Raw genomic sequence first — 6,281 nt, 5'->3', positions numbered from 1 at the left:
CCAAGCCATCTTGGCTGGCAGGGCGGTGGAGACTTTAGGGAGAGCCGAGGAGGGACCTCCACCAGGCTGTCACTGGGTCTGCCAGCACCTCTCTGCCTCCCAGCCTTTGCTTTGCTGTCCCTCCTCCCACAGCCATCCCCTTCCTTCCTCCTCCAGCCCAGCCAGGCCCTCCTTCCAGGGAGCCCCCTGGAGTCACCGCAGTGCAGGGCCACCTATCTCCAGCCCTGCCCCCCAAAGCCCTCCATTGGTCTCTTGGGCACTCAGCATAGCCATGCTCGGGACACAAGTGTCCGGGGGCCACTGGGTCAGCCCGGTTTCCTCCAGGCTCCCAGGGAAGCATGCACCCAGCGTGTCTGCAGCTCTCTGCCTGCCCTGGGGGACGTCATCTTGACCTGTTGCCAGGACCTGTGGCTGGTACTGTCTTACTTGGTGCTTCTCAGACTCTGTCCTGCATCTCAGTCACCCCAGCCCCGAGCAGGCTGGGCTGGTTAAAGGTACAAACCTCGATGTTTCACTGTAGGAACTGGTGTCTAAACCCTGCCATACCCCTATTACAGGATAAGGAAACTGAGGCCCAGAGAGAGGTCTCTGACCCAGGGTGACCAGCAATTGTACGGCAGGACTTTCCTCACCTGCTGCTCGTCTTGGGCAGGACGAGGGCCCCTCAGGCTCGTCACCGCAGTGTCAGGCTGGGCTGTCCCCAGGCACAGGAAGGAGGTCTGAAAGGCGACGGTCCAGCATGGGTGGCAGGTGTGAGCATCGGAGAAGCAGGCGTCTGGCTGCTCTTCTTCCGCTAACTCACTGTATGAAGTCATGGGTGAGCCACGCCTGCTCCCCATGCTGGCCTCAGCCTCTCTATCCCCACCCTCCACTGCTAAGTGGAGGAGGGGGACATCCCAGCACTGGCATTTCCAGGATAGAGAAGTTCAAGAAGACTTCCTGGAGGAGGTGGCATGCTGTGGGCCCTGATGGTAGTGTAGGCCCTGGAAAGGCAGGGGGAAGAGCATCCTGGGGGTGGGCGCGGCCAAGGCAGAGGGGTGGCAGGAGGGTGGGGCCGAGGGAGGCCATATCACTCGGAGGGGCTGTTCGGAGTTAACTGTGGACTGATGTCAGGCTGGGGCGTCAGCAGAGCTGCCAGCGGCGTGCGCGTCTGCTGGCCGGGCCTGGCCCAGGGACTGGCGCCCGCCGCGGGTGTTGCTGCCCCTCGGCATGCGTGTATCTGCAGAGCGAGGCTGAGACGCTCCAGCTGGACGTGGCCCGGGTGTCGGAGCCGTGGCTGCTGACAGCCCTGGGCGCCTGGCCTGCACCGGCACCCTTCCCATCACGCCACCAGGCTGCCTGCCGCTGGAGGGGCCCCGACAGCCAGGCCGAGCAAGGGGCCTCCTGGATCTCAGATGTGAGAGAAGGGCCCTGTGGCCACCACGGCCACTCCCCACCGTCCTCCGGACCTGACGGAGGAGCCAGGGCCAGGGAGGGACACATATACTCACAATAGCAGTGTGGGCACGGTACACCGGCCGACGGGAACCTTCACGTCCTCGTCACCATACCCAGGAGAGAACTGAGGCACGGAGCGAGCCCCATCTTGCAACTAGCTGGAGGGGGAGCCAGGCTGGCTCTAGGGGGTCTGCTGGGTGCTGGGAGCTGGGCGCTGAACTGCCCAGCGAGTTTAATCCCTGCACGACTTCTCTTGACTTCTGTTGAGCTAAGTTCCCTCACTGATGACTACGAACATACTTACCTTTGGGGTATAAAGATCAGAAACTCAGGCAAGGTGACACATTCACAGCATGAGTCACTCTGCGGATCCGGGGAGGGAGAGGCGCTCCCGCCAGTCAGGACCACAGCCTGGCCCTCTGGGCACCGGCGTCCTTCGCTCCCACCGCCCGGGACCAGCTCTTCGGGCTGTCCGCACACGTGGCTAAGAGCAGCCGTGTCTCTGCCTCGGGGCAGGTGACCAGCAGGGACTGGCCAGTGCGGGGTCCCAGACCCATTTCTGGGGAGAGAGGGAAGGACTGGCTCAGCCTGGGACACCCGTCCACCCTGACCCCAGCAAGCCAAGGCCAGAGGGCTGGCAGCCGGGGTACAAGCACACTGCCCAGGGCCAGGCTCAGAGAGGAGAGCAGGGGCTGGTTAGCGCCCTGAAACCCACGGGCTGCAGGGCTTTGCCCGGTGGGAGCAACGGAGGCTCAGCTCAGCCCTGAGATATTGAAGATATGGCAGGTCTGACCTCGACCCTGACCCCAAAACCATGAGTGCCGGGACCTCTGCCGGCCTTGGTTTGCTCATCTTCAAACATGGGACCCAACACACCGGCGGGGTCTCCCAGGGGCTCCTGCCTGACAAGCGCTGGGCAGGACGGTGGGGAGGCTGATGCCTTCTGGGCCTGGGAGGCCCTGGATTCCAGGTTGTGGGCCGTGGGGCCTGTATGGCTTCAGGCTGCGATGGGGCCCGTTTGCCAGAATGGTGTGCACAGACCAGCCCACCCTGATGGTGCGCTGGGGTTTGGCTGGGTCTCCGGAAATGGCCCTGCTTTTCTCTGAACCTGACTCCTCGAGGGTCTGCAAAGTCAGGGTCCCAGTGTCTGCTCTGCGCCCCCACAGCTGCCTGGAGTCCATTCCCCTGCCGCTTTCTGGACACTTCAGGGCAAGGCTGAGGTGGGCTGTGGTATCCTGTGAGCCCCACAGGAGGGCAGGGCGCGGGGGAGTCGGGCCAGCAGCTGTCTGCTTTGCTTTGCCTCACCTCAGCGAAAAGCGTGAAATGCATCTGGACAGCAGGCCTGGCCCCTGCCCAGCATCCCCCCGCCAGCCGCCTCGCCTGCACACCCAGCTCCCTGGATCCGGCCCCAGGTCGGCCTGCACCCTTGGCAGGGCCAGCAGGCCAGCTGGCCTCAGCTGCCCCCGGGGGCCGGGGCGGGTGGGAGCTGCCCGGCAGGGTGCCCAGGAATGTGGGGTTCCCCGGGGCTCCTGCTTTGTCTGTCTGTGTGGCCTGTGCTGTGTCTTCCTGACTCGGGCCCTGTCTGCGTCTGCCTGTCTGCACCTCTGTCTGAATTTGGAGCTGTCTGTGAGTCTGTGTCTCGTTGTCTCATCACTTTGGGTCTGTCCAGACCTGCCTTGCCGTCTGTCTATCTGTCTGCCCCGAGTCTGGGTTCCCACCCCAGCCTTGCCTCCGAGGCAGAGTGTTGCCTGGGAAAGACTGTCCATGTCAGTACGTGGCCACGCTCCCCGCCATCTGTAGACATGGTGCTGGCCTTCATGCCCAGCCAGGCCCCCTCCCCAGCCGGCTGTTCGGTCTGCAGGGAAACCCCTACACCTTCGACCTCACCGCACCCCTTCCTGCACTGCTGCCCCTGCCCAGCCCCTCCCTCCCCACACACCAACTGCTCAGATCTTGAGCCTCCGAATGAAAATCCCATGTCAATTCTCACACATTCCTGGAAGGGGAAAAATGGGCCCAGATTCCAGCAAGTCTTTGGCAAGGTTTATCAAAAACTTCAGAAACGTGCACGCCATAAAGCTCTTCATTGCACATTCCTGTAATCGTACAAAGTAGGAACTAATGCACATGCTCCCCCATAGAGCCTGACTGAGTAAGCTCGGCTTGCCCGCACTGGGGAGCACGACGAAGCCTGGAAAAGAAGCCAGGCTCTGCAGGGGTCCCTGGGCATGTTCTATGTGTTCCATGCAGTGATAGACGGCCTGGTGAGACGGGGAAGGTGCAGAAAGTAGATACAGAATGCCATTTTAGCTTAAGAGAAGGAAGGAAGTACATACTTCTTATAATTTTAGAAAGGAGCAATAGGCGGATATACCTAGAACTAAGTAAAGTTATTCCCTCTGGGACAGAGCAGGGGAGAGGCGGGAAGGGAGACCTCTCTGCATGCCCCTGGTTGTAAGCTTTTGACTTTGGAACCAAATGTTTTCTGCCATTAAAAGGCAAAATTAAATCAATTTAAAAAAAAAAAGAAGGTAAGAACTAACTAGAATAAATGAGTCTGAGTATCGAGTTGGTGGGAAAACCATCCTAAGAATTATATCAAGTGACTTTGAGACGGTCTCTATATTATCCACCCCTGGCGGGTAAGAACAAAAAAGAGTACTGAATAAGTATTATGTTCCACTAGGTAGATGTGTTAGTAAAACTACGGGTAATGTTATTTTTAAATTATTATATATAATAGGGGAAAACAAATAAGGAGTAAAGTCAATATAAACTCATGTTTTATTCTTCTCTTCCTTAAAAAAAAAAAAAAAAAAAGGTATTCCCTGGCTCTGGTGTCTGAAAAAGCCTAGAACCAATGAAAACCCTAGCACCCTTTGTGCTCAAGCTATGTTCTCTACCAACCACCTCCCATGAGGAGACCCAGGCTGTCACAGACGAACAGTGGGTCCCAAGGTCAAGATGAGCTGGGACTTCTTGTGTCTAAAAGCAAAATATTTTCAGGGATCAGTGGGGGTCCCATCAAAATGACACAGGAGTGAACATGGAGGGGGCCCTAAACCCACGGTCCCGATGGGATCGTTTGAACATCAAAACGTACATCAAATATAGAAAAATCAGTGAGATCACAGTGATCTCACCACACACATCTTGGGGAGCCAACGTGTTCTGAAAATTGGTAAAGCACTGAGCATCCGGGGGCACCTGAGTGGCTCAGTCAGTTGGGCATGTGCCTTCGGCTCAGGTCATGACCCTAGAGTCCTGGGATCGAGCGCTGTGTCGGCTCCCTGCTCAGCGGGGAGTCTGCCTCTCCCTCTGCTGCTCCCCCTGCTTGTGCTCTTGCTCAAGCTCTTAAATAAATAAATAAATAAAATCTTTAAAAAAAAAACTGAGCATGCGGACCTTTCCCCTGCAGACTGTATTTTACGATAACCGTGTAGGTATTCGGGAAAGTTCTTTAGAGAAGAACCAGAGTTGATAAATGCAGAAGAGAAGACAGTGTGTGAAAAGTCACTCTTTGCAGCCCCTAATGAGATAATGGATCGAGGTAACCATCCCCGGAAGCTGCTAGATCGATGAGGTGGAGGGCCAGTGAGGAACTTTCCAGTGCAGGAACTGGGCTGACAGCAGCCGAACGCCACCCGTTATTCTCGACGTGACAACGAGAGGGACGGAGTCTCAGCCCCTGAAAGTGATGGGACAGGAAGCCAGTTTAGAGGACGAAGCAGGGAGAGAGGAGCATGCCCAGCGCCGCTCGAGGAGACCCAGTCAGCTCTAGTACATGGAAAATTCTGCCAGAGAAATGACCCAGTTTCTTCTATAAACAACCTGGGGTGGGGAGTGGGCGAGGAGAGTGCAGGGAACTGACATGTTCTAGAGTCAGAAGAGCCAAACGCAACTGGATCCTGATTTGAACAAACCAACTGTAAAAAGACATTTTGGAGCGGGTGGAAGGAAGCTGAACACAGACTGGGTATTTTTTTTTAAAGTCTTCATCTGTCAGATTTTGCATGAAACTGATATGCTCTGGGATTTCCTTTAATAGCCTCAGTTGCCCCCCACGCCTTGCCCCTGCAAAAGAGGGATGGCGAATTGGAGCCGGGTGTGCTGGAGCCAGCGACTCCTGGCTCGTGGGAGACGCTTGTTAGCCATCCAGGAACTTCGCAGGCCGGCTGTCAAACCTGTGTCACTGGAGCCAGGCCATAGTGAGAACGGGCATCAGCGACGGCTACAAGGCCGGGAGCTTTGATTCTAGAACGGGTTTATCGGCGCCCGGCTGGACGGACGGCACAGCAACAGCACAGCCCATGACGCTCGTTCGTTCTGCTTGTGTCTGTGTGATCTGCGCCGTGATGGAGAGTTCACAAACGGGCCTGTGCTTCGGCCTAGAAATCCCACTTCTAAGAATTTATCCGCAAAGAGTGGTTCAAGTAGGCCGTGGCTCAGATGACTCCAATCGCTTAGCTACGAGAACAATTCCTGAAAAACACCCACTTCGAATATTTCTTTTGAATGTAAACAACCTAAATATCAAAAAAGGGTTGGTTTCTTCGGTTGTGCACGATGAGAGCTCTGGGGAGCGGCTGTTCGACGCCGCGGGGTACTCAACGTCCCTGCACAGCACACTTAACAAGGTTACGATGGCAGAGCGCCGTGTATGTATTTTACCCCGACTAAAAATTTTAAAGAAAACAGATCGGTTATGTCATACAATGGAATATGCCTAGAAATCATGTCGCAGAAGAAAATGTAATGATATGGAAAAATAAGGATGATCTTGTTAGGTTACAAAACCATATGTTCAGCTTGACTGTGTTTGGGTGAATTTAAAAATGCGTGAG

Source organism: Ursus maritimus, unplaced genomic scaffold (assembly GCF_017311325.1).
Source record: "Ursus maritimus isolate PB19 unplaced genomic scaffold, ASM1731132v1 scaffold_17, whole genome shotgun sequence".
Classification (NCBI taxonomy): domain Eukaryota; kingdom Metazoa; phylum Chordata; class Mammalia; order Carnivora; family Ursidae; genus Ursus; species Ursus maritimus.
The sequence above is the reverse complement of the archived record's forward strand: the minus strand, read 5'-3'. Positions refer to the sequence as shown.